We start from the raw sequence: 15,657 nt of genomic DNA, 5'->3' as shown, positions 1-15,657 counted from the left end.
AGCCCTGATCCTGCAAAGACGTCCGCTGTCGCCGAATTCCCGAAGCCATCGGACAAAAGGACCGTCCGAAGATTTCTTGGGCTGTGCGCCTACTACAGACGTTTCGTGTGTGACTTTGCACAGATTTCTGCACCGCTGACGCATCTCACGAAGGACGACGTGCAGTTCCAGTGGGGAGAGGAGCAAGAACAAGCGTTCGACAAACTCAAGCGAAGGCTGCAGTCGTCCCCTATCCTCGGACATTTTGATCAGTCGGCGGAGACAGAAATACACACGGACGCCAGCAATACTGGTCTCGGGCGGTACTCGTTCAGCGACGAGAAGGGGCAGAGAGAGTAATCGCTTACGCAAGCCGGGCGCTGTCTAGGAAAGAACAAAATTATGCAACGACCGACAAAGAATGTCTTGCTGTCGTCTGGGCGGTAACCAAGTTCCGGCCGTACTTGTACGGGATCCCGTTCCGCGTGGTAACAGACCACCACGCCCTCTACTGGCTCGCAGACCTCAAGGACCCGTCAGGACGCCTCGCTCGCTGGAGTTTCCGACTGCAAAAATTCGACGTAAACATTGTGCACAAGTCTGGCCGCAAACATAATGACGCCGACTGCTTGTATAGGGCCCAGTCAAATTTCCTCCCGACAACACCGACTTGCATTCGGTATGACCCTCTGAATGAAAAGTGGACCTGCTTCCCACCAAAAAACTTTGCTACGAGAGAGTTCACGTGCTCTGCTGAGTTGTTGTCAATAGCTATAATCAACCCCCTGCCATTGTTGACGAGACGATTTTCTGCAACTGCAAACACTTCGTACAAGCCGCGTTTCCTCAACTCAGATATATGGTTGACCTCGCCAGGCTTTGGGACCTTGCAAAAGAATGGGGTACAGTAGTCATGCTGCCCGAACACGTGATTTTTCCCATTTCTAACGTCCTTTGCCAAGTTCTCAGTCTGGCACGCAAAGAAACGTTATTTTCTGCTCCTCTTGCCTTGATGGCTGTATATACGCCAAACCTCAAACGAACGGAACTTTGCAGAACGAGGTTCTTCAACGCTCGTAAAATTGGTATGGACCTCTTTGTTTGAGCTGCGTTCCTGGGGTGTCTGTCCACTATAGTTTCGGAGTATATGATTCCTGCACTCAATCTTTCGGACCATCTGATTACCATATGGAACTGCTTCCAATACCGCTTTGTAGGTGCTTGAGTCACCATCTGCGATGAGGCGATTGTACTTCAAGCCATGTATTTTCCTCGCTACGGTGGAAACCCTCAACAGTGATGTCCTTCTCCATAGTCGTGGAGCTTCCTTGCCAGCTTTCGAAGCACCTGTGTGCTGCAGTGTCTCTACAGGTTTTGTCCTTGCACACAATATGCAGAACTTGTTCCTGACACCAATGAAGAGGACCCTCTGGTTTTGATGACCAACCATTGATGCCTGTAAAAGAAAACAAATCTGTAATAAGTAAATACTTATTTAAATATATTTTCGGATACTGATCATGTTGCAGACAAATCCGCGTACCCATAAAACTGACTCGGTAAAAAGGAAAGTAACGAAATAGAACAAAACAAATAAAGTAGCAGTATTATTCAGGATGTCTTCTTTAAAAGGTGTAGCTGGTTGAGAAAGGTGTCTAGAGAAGTTGACACGGGAAGAAAGAAATGATACTTTTCCTTGTCTGGCAGAAATGTTTGAATGTAGCAGCAAGAAAATACAATAGGGTGTGACCGGCTTGTGTGGCACATCTATCGCTGCTGGCTTACGATGTAGAAATATAGTGTACCTCACCTAACATTCACCAATTAAAAAATAAATAAAAGCAAAGCAATCAGGAGCCGAAGTGTGAACTGGCAAAGTGTGGAGCGCCCTGAGAGTCACCGAATTATGGAATTTAGAACAGGGTGTACTTTGTGTAATTCTGTATTTCAAATAATAAAGTCAGCTAAATTAAAAAAAAAAAAGTAAAGTCGAGGTCACATTTTTTTTACATTTCACAAGCGTTCTTGTTTACTTTGAGGAAACAAACTGCGCAAAGGAGATACTTCCATAGTCATCGAGTTATCATATGCACGCTAGAGCTTCCACTGGCGCTAATGTGCGGACACCAATTGAAGGAGACTACAAGCAGTATAAAATTCACTTCCGGTAATGCACTCCTATGAGAAAACGTGGATGAATTTTCTTTCGGCGCTCAATTATAAGAGTAAATATAACGAGATGTTGTAACGTAATAAATTGTATAGAACATTTCCCAACCACGAAGACCAAAATACACGTCAATTACAGCTTTTTTAACTCCAAATGGAAGAAGTAAACTTAGAGGTAAACTAGCTTGATATGCCAGTATAATGTTTTTGACCTACAATACTGTTACTGCAGGGTGTGTACTTGCACTTAAAATAAAAGTCAAAAGCACATAGAATTTATAAATAGGCAATAGGGCCCAAAGGGACGCTAATGGAGCGAATTAAAACAGACAGCAAGAACAACTCTCAGCTTAGAACCGGCCAGGCAACAGTGTGTAAGCGGTGTTCGCTTTGATCCGCGAGTGACCCGTCAAGAGGCACTTCCGTGAGGTGACGAGATCTGTCATATTTGTAATCTGAAGGTAGTCGGGACGTTTGGGTACCTTGAATGAACCCTACGCGCGTTTAAATTGACATGTTTGCTTTGATTCGCAGCTTGTCTGTACCCGCCTGGACTGTAGTACTGCCTACTGCTCACCGATTTGTCCAAGTTACCCGCCACTCCTAAATTAAAAGGAACCTGCCAACTAAAGCAAATATACTTTTATGAGGTCAATAAAGTGACGTACTATTCGGTACGAGCGAAGTTTCGAAAGTAATTTTTCTTTTTTTCTCCGAACGACTCAAAATGCAAACGCGTTTTCCCATAGTAATACATTACCTAAAGTTAATTTTATACTGCTTACTGCCTGCCTCAAAATGCGACAGGAAGTCGCATAGACACTAGCGCCGATGGAAGCTCTAGCGTACATTATAATAATTCTATGGCCGTAATCAGCTTAGCCGAGTTTCTCGCGATGCTCTGCGGGCTTCTAAAGCAAACCTTAACCACACAATTAATACGGAAAAATCATTAATTATTTTTATAAAATGAGTTATTTAGCTGTAGTGACAAAAAAGAATACTGTCGCTTTCTAACAGCACTGCCAACCGAGTGGAGTGCATCGTTCCAGCATGCTGCAGGTTAGGTGGGACACCTTTATGTCATCCAGCGCTGGCAGATTGACTCGTGACTATCCTGTATTCACCCAGGCTGACACGAGGTCATATTCTCGTACTACGGACGTTACAGAAGCCGGATTTTTATCTCCCGAACAGTTCGTGTTTACCAGGCGCAAGATAGGCTACAGCATTTTTTTTTTTTTTTATGGGATGACATAATTTATTTTTGGCAATTCCTGATCAGATTCAAAAGAAGGAAGGCCGCACGCAAGCGAAGGAAAGGTGGGCGAAAGGTTGAGATCGCAAAGGCGACAGTTGCGCAGGGGCAAATCCAAGGGGGGAGGGGGGGGGGGGGACGGTGTGCCGAAGTAAAACCGAGTACCGGCCTGCCAGGAGGCAGAAGACTCGGTACTCAAGGTCGAACGTTCAAAATAAGGTAGGTCGCACCCTAGAAGGCACACTTGTACTCTGAACTTGGAGAACCACTCCGTCGCTTCAAGCAGACTGACGTCCGCGGCGGTGGTTTCAAAGTACCCACCAAGCCAGACGCAGAAACTACTTCATCTCTCGTCCTTGCTAGTGTTCCTGTATAGGGAGTATTCACTAGACGCCATATCTGAGGGCGATATTTAGAGCTCATGCTCGGAACGAGCTCACATTAATAGGCTGCTAAGACCAGCAATCTTGGTGGTGCGGAATGCACGTGGCGAAAGAACTACGGAAGCACGCCATCAGCACGCGCTCAACAGTCCCGCCCACAACTATGGCCGCCAGTGAATACTCCCTATAGGCTCCCTACGCGAGCCAGATTTGCGCGTTTGTGTTCCACGTGCCGTCGCGCTGCTATTCGCCGACATCCAATCACGTGAGGAGATTTTTCAAGTGTATTCTTAGAAAAAAAAAGGAGTCCAAAGGGCGTCACTGCTTCCATGACTCTCTTTGACACTTCACGACTCGCTTAGAGAGTCCATTTTTCGTGTGACTCTGTTTTGACTCTTCCCCTTCTCAACAGGAGTCACAGGTCAGCAGCATTCGCCCTACCGAAAAAAAAGGTATGAATGCTGCTTCGCGGCGTCCATCCGGCAACCCAAGCCCCGCCGTTACCCTATGCACCTCTAGAAAGGGAGTCCGACACCATTTAGTTCAAAGCTTTGTCGACATTTTATTTTCAATAATTGTGCAAAAAAAAATTAAAAAGGAAAGGAAAAAAAATAATGCACAAAGTTTCGTCGACATTCATTTTCTCAAGAATGATTGTAAAAAAAAAACAAAAAAAAAACGTATGTACATTTTTTGCATCGAACCTGGGTTCGCTCCGTAAGAAGCGGGCACCTTTCCACATAGCTACACCTGCGAGTACTCGTTTTGAGAATTCGTTTTATACGAGATTCAACAAGTTTCGCGTTGTGCACATTAATCGAAACCGAATCCTGCGTCTGTATTTTACATATTTCTAGAACTGTCGTGGGAGCGAGTGAAGGTGCAGCAGCTTATTCAAGACTATACTCCGTTTCATACGTAGCATGCAACGCAGTCAAAGCTAGCGCACCGGTTTGCATCGCCGACCGTGTCCACGTTCACCCCATAAAATAGTGCGTCCCCTGCGAAAACACTTATAAAAAAGTCGAAAAAGGTGCCTCCTTGGATCTAAAAACTGATATTGGTCTTATTATTTCGACGGAGCACACATTTTTTTCAATAAAAAGGAAAAGATAATGTAAACTACTTTAAATTGTTTTCGTTTTCGTCCGTGCGGCAGCAGCTGCGGGTTTTCGGGTTGTGTGGCACTGGCTGGTTTTGAGAAGATGGCGTCTTACGCAACAAGCTTAAGTACCTCTCCTGCTCAGATACTTTCAAAGATTCGTTGTGCGCAGACCTTGAAAGAGTGCAAGCAGGTGATCGCCAACGTGTACGCGAGTACAAGATCGCGTTTCCCGGAGAAGTCTGTCGTGAAGTCCTGGAGACGGTCAGTAACAACACCGGAGTGTGCGCCCGTACTGTCGCGAAGTACAAGGCGCAATGTCTATCTGGCAAGCTGGCGTCCCCGAAGCGAAGACCTTGCCATGTAGAAGTTTCGAGCACGGGGACTGTCAAGCATGCCGAATTCACACAGAACGCCATTCGCCTCAAGGTGCATCGCAACTACCCCGAGAGGGGGATTCCTACCCTTGACAGCGATTTCAAAATAAGCTGTTCAGGCCGCAACTATTGTCGATTAACGTCCTAATATAAATTTTGGGGCAAGGCTGCTATCAGTGAGATTCCTCATTCCACGCTGCACGAAAAAAAATATAACTCGGTGCTGGAGGCAAATAACACTTGCAATGCGGCAGAGCAGATGGTAGAAATAGTGCCTCTCGGCGACTTACAAAGAAATAGCAAGAAGAAAGGAGGTATCGAAATATGCAGTTCGGCAATGCGCACAATCTTGCACAAAAAATGGCTAAAAAAAAAAACTGCGCGTCTAGCGTGTTTCAACCACTGCCGCCGAGACGTCGGTATCGCCAGAGCAGCCCTACCACTCGTCCACGAAACGCGCCCAGGAACACATTTTTTTCTTCTGTATTTTCATGCGCACCACTTCAGTACCTTTGACAGCTATGCACGCTATGTATGAAAATGAGTATAAGTGCCCATTTTGAGAACCACACTACCACACTGCGAGTTGAAGCAACGCCGAAGGCTCGCGTCTCGCAGCGCCGCCTGTTGAATAACCATTCGAAGAGTTTACACACTGTGAAGGTAAGAGCGCTCACACCGAAGAGCTCTCTTTACAACGCCTACACACACACACAGAGCTCACAATTGAAGTGGGGCCACTGAGGTTTTAAGAGCCACTGATCGTAGCAATCGCATTCCAAAGACGCCGCGTTGCCGTAGATTGTTTTTCACCAGCTAGGTCCTGTAGGGATGAGGCCAAGGCCAAGGCTGGGGGATTCATCGCCGGAAACGTAAAGGAACCAAGCAAACGACGTGAGGCTCGCGGAAGCGGTTCGTGGGAGCCGACGACGTCCAAGCCACGATCCAAGCAGCCCTAGTGGCAGCCTTGCTTCCGAGAAGACTGTATATTCTTTCCGGCGGGCACACAATAGGTGACATTCACTTGACGTCAATCGCTAGGTGCGCTGGCATCGGCCACCACGGTCGTCATCTTCGAGGTCACTTTCTATCTCACGTAGGTGTCGGGTGCCGTCTGGCCGGACGTTTCAGCATGGGTTAGGAGCATTTTACAACTTTACAGGGTCTTTCTAGCCGAAACTACGGGTTATTCTTAGACTTTAGTGCTTTTGAAGTTCCGTAGGAATATTCTTTCTGTGTGTTTTAGTTTGTTTCTGTCGCTATCGAACTTCTCCACAGCGGCGGTGTTGCTCCATGTAGCGCTCCGTGTCGCGCGCCGTGCCCTCGGCGGTAGCCCTTTCGCAAGAACTGATTTTTCTACTTTGGAGCTTTTGTAGCACGGTGTGATTACTCTTTGTTTTGTTTTGCTAGTTTCCTTATTGTTTTTTCTCTAGCGGATTGTCTGCACTACGGCCGTGTAACCGTGTTGCTCCATCGCCTCCGTGTCGTACGTCGTGCCTTCGGTGTTCGTTCCTGTGTAAAAACATACCGTGCGGCTCACCGAGTTCGCAGCTAATGGAAAATGCGCCGCATTTTTCATTAGCCCAAACGATTTAAAAACCGCATGCAAACGATTTGGCGATCGACTAGACAAGCGACGGCGACCCGCTTCGCTGTCGTTTGGTGACTCGCGCGACGAGGCAAACCGCATGAAAGCGACGGAAGCAAACGACCAAGGCGATGAGCGCTAAGTTTTCTAGAAATCCAAAAACCGAGCTACGCGACGAGCGACAGTGAAGGGTGAAACGCATCTAAGCGAGCGACGGCAACAGCGAAGGGAGTCGGCGACGAGCGACGGATATTTCTCACGGGCGCTCGTCGCGTCGTTCGGATTTTAGATTTCTAGAAATCGTCGCTCATCGTCTTGGTCGCACGCTCCCGTCGCTTTTATATGGTTTCCCTCGTCGCGCGAGTGACCGAGCGACGGCGAAGCGGATCGTCGTCGCTTGTCTCGTCTCGTCGCTCGCTAAATTGTTTGCTTGCAGTTCAGCCATTACTCACGGTACTCGGCGGCAACAAGTGAATTAAAACTGCCCACCCCCGAGATAAACTGTTTTCTATGTTTAGTTCCACGTAGCTTCTTCAACGATATGAAATTAGCACACACTACCAACGGACGACCGCGTACCCAAACCAGTCAAATGTCAAACCGCGACCTCGAAGATGGCGGATCGACGGTGGCGCTCCCTGGAAAAATCGAACCTGCACGCCCAGTGAATACCACCTATACTCCGACAGCATGCTTGCGGCTGATGTGGATTGCAGGAGGTGGCTAACAAAACGACCAATGCACAGAAAATAGGTTGAGCACAACACAGCACGCAACGATTGTCGCCGCCATGTTGAAATAAAACCAAGCTGAGGCAGGCCAAGCTACAGTTTAGTATACGACCAAGCTGAGACAGGCCAAGGTTCAGTTTAGTACACAACCAACATACTTCATTACAAAGAATTAGATAAATGTTTAAACAAATTTTTTTACGTTTAAAAGTTCTAATGTATGTCGATTAAAACAGAAACATTCACGTTGCGTCAAATGAGTTTCGTCGCAACCAGCGAACGTCGCCGCGTCGGCCGCGACGCCATCGCCAGCGTAACCAAAATCAAAAACAAAGCAAGCTGCAAACTTTCGGGCGGTTTCAGGCCTTTAGATGCCTTTAGTGTCTTCGAAGAACGTTCTCCGAAAAACAAAAAAAGTGTCCCAGATGGCGCCGTGCCCATGGACCGAGCTGTGGGTTTTGTGTCTACTTGGTGAGTACTTGCCTATTCGCTTGACTTTTTCAGTGCTTTCTTTTCGGAGCGTTTGTGAAGTGTCCTTGTGTGTGTGTGCAGGAAGCGTGAAGGCGAACGCGGCGAACGTGTGGGGCTACTTGTCGCACACGTGCTTTGCGCATGGGATGACCTTCGAGCTTTTCCCGAGGAAGTCCCGCAACCGACCTGTCACCACGGCCTGTCAAGGGGGACGGGACTTCGTAAGTTTATCGGGAGCTTTATCTCGTGGATCGGTGGACAAGGCGAGTTCTACAAATCGGGTGGCGCCTTGGTACGGCTGTGGTACCACCTAACTAGGCGGTGTGTTTCGCGGAACCCATGACTGCTATGGTACCCATTACGTGCTGGCGCTCGTATTTGCACCCCGTTTGCTTTCACTGCGGGAGTGCGAAATCAGGTTCGTTTCTCTGCATTGTTGATGTTGCTTTCGAAGAGTTCTTTTTTGACTAGGGCACGAACTTTTTATACAAAATGCTGTATATGTTGCAGTTGTTTGGTAGCCCTCTGGCTGTAGTGTATTGTGAAGGTTGTGGGAAAAAACGCGCATTGAGTAATTACAAGAAAATATACCGGGTGTTTTTGTGCAGACTTTCAAAAATCCTAAAAATTAGGGCGATTGAAAAACGAAGAAACTCCCTTCGGGAACGAACTACCATCCACGGCGGACGGCACGAATTGCCAAAAACCTACGAATTAGCCAGATAATTAAAACTTGTTAATTAACTTTTTAATTAGTGGAAATAGACATATGATTCCAACTAGAAAGTTGCTGAACATTATCGAAAACCACTAAATCAGTCATTTTCAGAAAGACTTTAAGCGCTTGAGAAGAGTAGTAGCGCACTAAAATTACCACTCGTGGAGCAGGTACAAGGCTGGGGCTAGATAAGAGGCGGAAAAATCGCGCGGGCGCCTTACCGCAAACGCTAGCCTTGTACCTGCTCCACGAGTGGCAACTTCAGTGCGCTACTAGTCGTCTCACGCGCTCAAAGTCTTTCTGAAAATGACTGATTCAGTGGTTATCGATAACGCTCAGCAACTTTCTAATTGGAACCATGTCTATTTCCCCTAATTAAAAAGTTAATTAACAAGTTTTAATTAATAATCTGGCTAATTAGTAGGTTTTTGGCAATTCCTGACGTCCGTCGTGGCTGGTAGTTTGTTCCCGAAGAGAGTTTCTTCTTTTTTCAATCGCCCTAACTTTTAGGATTTTTGAAAGTCTTCGCAAAAACACCCGGTATATATATATAATGTAGTGTCGAGTACCGTCCGACGGCACTCTTGCAGAACATTCACGTGCCTTGCAGTGGCACTCCACTCAAGTCTTCAAGTGCCGTCCGAATGTCTTATGTAAAGCGAATTGTCAAAACGAGTTTTTCGAAGTTGTAGCGTAGCTTATTGGAAATTGTAGCGTAGCTCGCCTCATAGGCAGGGAACCCGGATTCGATCCACAGTGTTGGCTTACTTCTTAAAATCTTTTTCTCAAACATTTTGTTTTGTCGAGGCATTTGGCGATATTTACGTAATTTCTTTTTTACCATTAACACTGGAAAAAAAAAAGATGTTGTCGACGAAACTTTGCTTAAAGGGGGCCCTGCAACAACTTTTTGACTGGTTTTTAATTTGCACCGAACTTGAGCGCACTGAACGTAGTAACTTAATCTTTTCTCAAATTTCGCTTTATTTTAAAAGTTATAGGCAATTTAGAATTACAAAAACAAACAGAAAATAACCTCCTTCATGACGTCGTAGGTCCTGGCTTGAGTGGCCGGGAACTAGAGGAGTAGTGAGCTCATCGAGCGCTCACGGCTGCTGCACTCCGTGTCGACGGCTCGAGAGGGCGCCACTAAAGCATATTCTGGATAGGCTGCATGAGGCGGGTGGCCAGGGCGGCTTGCATTGCATTTGCTGCGCGATTAAGGACTAATTTGGCATAACAGTTCATTGGCCACAAACTACAGCAAACACGGTGTAAAGATCAGTTCAGAACGGGAGCCACTTCCCGCTGCCATACCACCAAACGGCCAAATCGCCAGCCAAGCCCGTGCGAAAGCCTTCGGAATGCTCGGAACTGGTCCAATCCTCGATCCGGTATACGACCGCAGCGCCGCCGCGTACATCCGGGACCTTTCTACGTTCGCTGTTCGTCGGAGCCTCATCCCACGAGCCTTTTCTAGTATGCGCCCTTTTTTCCACCGCTTGGTGGCGGGTTTGTCGACGAGTCTTTTCTTGTTTTCATACTTTATAAACTGCATTTGTTTCTTTTCTGATCTAAATTACCAAACAAAAACTACTTTTATAGATAATTGAAACGGTTCGCGACACTTATATTTTGTATTTCGACTAAAAAAAAGCTTTTAGCGGCTCTGACCAGTGGTAAGCCCAGGACCAAAGACGTCACATATTGCGCGCTTTCGGCGATGCCGGTCGCCCTCGTAAATGGAGGAGGTTTCCGCATCTTCCGGTTAAAATATGACTCACTGATATTTAGTTACTCTCTCCGTGCCTGCTGGCTTGCCCGAACCCCAAGAGACGTGGAAACCGCAAAGAAGATAGGCGCTTAAATATGATTGCAGGGCCCCTTTAACAAAATGGTATGGGCGTCCCTTTCCGGAGGTAAATGGGGGACGGCGGGACTCGGTATGGGACAGAGGGGCTGGACGCTGCGAGGCGTCATGTGCAACGGGGCCAAGTAGGTTAATAGTTTTGTAATTAGCAGCCGCATACTGTTGCCTCGAGGCGGCATGAATGTATGTGGGGGGTTGGTTAACGAGCTCCCCAGGGATACATGTGCTGTTAGACTTTCTTTCGGACGGCACTTGTAGGCACGGGTGGAGTGCCGTCGGACGGCACTGTAGACAGCCAAAAAAACAGAAAATGAGGTGTTTCAAACAACTTTCTTAAAGAGATCATGAACTGATTTTTCAACTCCTTCCTCGTCAGCTTTCCTCCTCAGTACATAAGCAGAGTGAGAAACCATGTGGTCGTATTTCACTGAAACCCAAAGTTCTGCCAGCAGTCTGAGAGCCGGCATGGACAAAGCCCTACATAAATTTCACACTTCACATTTTTGCAAGTGCTGACAACCATGAAGGGAGCGACGGGAGAAGCGATGGCGGCCCTTTTTGCTATCGCCCAGCCGCACGATGAGGCACACTGCGACGTTTTCTAGTAATTCAAGGACCGAGCAGCGTTACAAGCGACAGTGAGAAATCTCTGTCGCTGTTGCCGATGCTCGTCTCGTTGCTCACTAAATCGCTTACATGCGGTCCAGCCTTAATTGCCTGAAAGCGAGAGACACGTGCCACGAGTGAGTACCGTGCTGCCACTCACTTCCAAGTGCCTCTCATTTCAGGGCTACACTGCCATTTGCTTCCAAGTCCTGCCTGGGCCTCCTGCTCAGGCGCTTTGATGCCACTTACGAAACTAGCACAAGCTCGTCAAGGGATTTTAGGTGGGGTTTGCCATCAGGTGTGTTTGCCGCACCATTCTTTACGGTGCCTCGACAGTCCACAGTCACTTCACAGTAACAAGTTGGGACGCCATGATGACAGCGGCACTTGTGCCTGTTTGTCTTATTCACTAAAGGTTTGAAGACCAACTGCAGACTTTCGGCAGCATGACACTTTCGGTTTTGTAACATCATTGTTGCTTCCTTGGGACAACTCTTAATACATGGGAGGAACAAGATGGCAATTGCACCAGTGGAGAATACGTCCAGGCACTATACCTGTACCAAAACTTGCTTGATCACCTATTTAATTATGATTATCTTTACACTTGCAGCGTTACCTCCGAGGCGGGGTTTCCCGACCAGAAGAAAAATTTGACAGGGCCATAGGCAAGGCCAGGTTCGACTCGCGCTGCTGATCCTGTTGTCCCGGTGCCTCTACAAGGGCGAGGACCTGGTCAATAGGAGTGTGACAGGCCAACCTTCCAGGCGTGACAAAGTATGGCGCCGTGGGAGGGAAGCCCATTACACCTGTCAAAGTGGATGCAACTGCAGGTGCGTGCCTTGCCGCAAGTCCGCCTTCCCGGCTCTAAACTATGTAGAAATTGGAAGGTTCAGCATCGTCCATTATATAGGTTTTATAGACCATATGCGAAACAGCTCTTGGGTATCATCATCATGCCGCTCGGAGCGACATGTGGTGGGTTTTGATATCTTGAATGTGCAAATGCCACCATACCTCGCCTCGCCTCAGCATGAACTAACTGCAAAAGCTGTGCAAGCGCAAGCGGGTAGCCTTGGCTGGAGGATGGAACCGCAGTATGTGTGCGTCCACAGGTTTCCAATGTCAACGGCAGAAGCTTCCGAGGGTGTCCCAAGCATGCACCAGCAACTTCGGGAGGATACATGGGCACTGCTGTCTTGGAAGCACTTTCCAAGATTAAAGAAAATTAACACAGTTGGCCAAAACTTGAGTCTTAAGGCCCGTTCACACTCTTGCAACCGAGTACGACCGAGAGAGACGAGATCTGTTAAAACTTCTTAAAAGTTCTTAGGACGAGTGTACACACTGGGGGCATTCTGGCACCATCTATGCGTTGACCCTGGAACTGCATTTTACAAGAGCGACGGTTTCGCGGAATTTCAGAGGTCAAACGTGTGTAATACCTGTGGGAAAGGCTTGTTTATAACGTTGACAAAAGTTTTTCGAGCCAAGAAAGAAAGGATAATGCGCAAGAGAAATAGTAAATATGCCGGACCGCCGAGTTTACACTGCTACCCAATAGATGTTGCCAGTGTGTAGTCTCGTTGTAAGAGGTTTTAAGGAACCCAATTTTAAGAGGTCGCAAGAGTGTGAACGGGCCTTTAGAGAACCATGCAGTGAACGCAAAACTTAACAGTTCATGCGTTCTTGGCATTTCATCAGGTTGTCGGCAGGCCTCTTCACGATGTATAATATGTTGATTACTTTGGTATTTGTTGATTTTTCTGGAAACGGGTGCCAGCAGGTACGGGCATAGACAGTGGTAATTATATTCGTGCATCTGTACAACTTTTTTGTTATTTTATTTTAAAGCTTCCTATTTACTTTTGAAAGAACTTCGTGGTTCCCATGGCGAAGTTGCAAACGTTATATTGGTGAAACGACGGTGAGAGTGCAGGCGAGCTGGTGGTAGCTTATCATGTCGTATTACACCTGAGACTGCGGTGGAAGAAATCGGAAGAACTTTCAGTAGAAGGAACAGACACAGAGAACGTTTAAATTATTGGTATGCTCAAAACCAGTCCAAGGTCAGAACTAGTGCCAAGGCATCTAAAAAAAATAATGTGACCAGAAACAATGTCTTTTATTATGTTGTCAAGCTAGGCCTCGCAAATATTAGCTAAATCGGGTCCACTAATACCCACCCATGTAGGAGGGTGTCTGTAGTGCCCATGCTTGTTGTTTAATTAGACCTTGAACATGGTTCCTTACTATGTAGGACTTGCATTACGAATGAGTTTTCTAGTTAACGATGGTGTTCCTGTTAACAAACCATTGTATTAGGTAGGTAGAAAATAAGAGTGAAGTGAACTTTAGTCTTTAATGGCAAGTAGGTTCATATGGAATCATTTTCGCTACAGTGGAGACTCAAGCATGCACGACACTGAAGGGATTTTCCTTTCAGTCGACGCAGACAAGGGTACCACAAGAGCCAGCGAGGGAAAGAGAACGGGACCTCTTGGTGTCAACGCCTTGCCGCCTGTGTGGCTGTGCCCCGAACCGTGCAGTTTTTGCCGAGGTAAACAATTGGGCAATTTGAAAGTTTTGCGTTTTTGCGGGTAAAAGAACATGACTCACTTGCATGCCTTGCTGTAAACAATCCATTGCAGCACTGAAATTTGTGAGTTGCAGATAATGTCACAGGTAGTATAGATAACCTCTACATTCTCGGAGTTCTGTGAACAAAAGGGCTGCCCAAATATTACACAGCAGGATGGTGCCCCGCTACAGAGCACCAGTATATGTCGTACCATAGCCTACTTTATACTGACAAAACCTGGCTGATTGCCACGAGAAGCGGTCGCCGAAATGAAAAAGGTGAAGTGGCATACAACGGAGAAGAGTCTCGCCGTAGCGGACGCGAGACACGAAAAAAGTATGTTTTGGGTCCTCGCCACTGCAAAAGCTGTGTGCTGACGTCCAGGTTCCGCGAGGAATGACTCTTTAATGCTCTGTGCTACCAAATCCTCACGCTCCAAAATCTGTGACCAGGCACTCTATGACTCCCGTCGTCGAACTGGCACGCTTTTGTGAGTTTAGAGGTGCTATGGTCATACTCTAATCCACTTTACTCCTTTTATTTCAGGGGGAGGGCATCTTTTTGTTTGCATTCTTAAAAAAGAAGGTTAGACTGTTATGATTAAATTGGTGTGGACAACCACTAACAAGCTCTGTTTGCTGTCGTCAGGGCCTACGCTATTCTTATCAATTCCAATCTTCGCAAAAGAAAAGGTAGTGGAAGGGACAAAAGCAGAGGAAAGTTGTGCCGTTTGCGTGGTCGATGTAACTACTCATGCTAAAGATAAATCACATGTAACTATGGTTGTTTGAGATAAATCTGTTTGAAAGGGTGTCTTCGCTATGCCAATCTGTAAACATTTTTTTTTAAAGCTGGAGACCAAGTGACACAAGTATCATCGCTGTCTTCTCAACTGGTTATTTCAATATTTTATTAGGAGTACCTGGCCATGACTTAAAACAAACCAAAAACCAGATTCGGGCTCATGTTGGCCTTAAGCTGAATTTTGCCAGAGAAGTAAATGCTGAAACTAGACAACATAATTCAAAGCAGACTTTCTGCAGCGACAAAGAGTTGGAAATAGTTACTGAAAGAATAGAGGAAGCAGTTTCGGGGCAACGGTATACAGATTGGACCTATGAGAGCCTAACCAGGCTTTTTTCTCTGGAACTAGAAAGTTCAGAGTAAAGGAAAGGGGAAGCAAGGACATAGACCAAAAAGCTGGTGGGACAAAGAAGTGTAGCAAGCGATACAAAAACGTCAAGAAGCCTCTAGAGAACACAGGTATTCTAAACGCAGTGGGGATTCCGAAACGGAAGTAAAGAGAAAACGGGACACTTTTATAACTTGTCGCCGAGAGGCATCCAGTTTGATCAATGCAAAAATTCAGAGAAAGGGTGAGGAATGGATGAGTAATGTAAGCAAGAAAGATAGAAACGCAGCTAAGAAGTTTTGGGAGCACTTGAACTCACTCGGTGAAACGACGCAAGCTAGACAGAGGTTCATACTCTCGCATCAGGGAGATCAATTAGAGGGAGATGATGCGGTACAATATATAGGAGCAGTGATAAAGGAGAAATTTCGGGAACGGGTACATGTGGAAGATAGGAGAACCGAAGGAAGTAGCAGTCCAGCTTCTGATATCGCGGATTTTGGAAAAAGAGAATGGGAAAAGGCAGAATGAAGAGTCCGTAGTGGCGCGTCGACAGGCACAGATGGGATCCCAATCAAGCTGGTGAAGAATTTGGGTCCTAAATCTTAGGCAAAACTAAGGGATGTAGTGAGCACTATGATAACAAAAGGAAATATTCCAGATGAACGGAGGCTTAGTAGGATGAGTATGAT

The sequence above is a fragment of the Ixodes scapularis genome, unplaced genomic scaffold (assembly GCF_016920785.2).
Source record: "Ixodes scapularis isolate PalLabHiFi unplaced genomic scaffold, ASM1692078v2 PGA_scaffold2__306_contigs__length_199485367, whole genome shotgun sequence".
Classification (NCBI taxonomy): Eukaryota; Metazoa; Arthropoda; class Arachnida; order Ixodida; family Ixodidae; genus Ixodes; species Ixodes scapularis.
Note: the sequence above shows the minus strand (reverse complement) of the source record.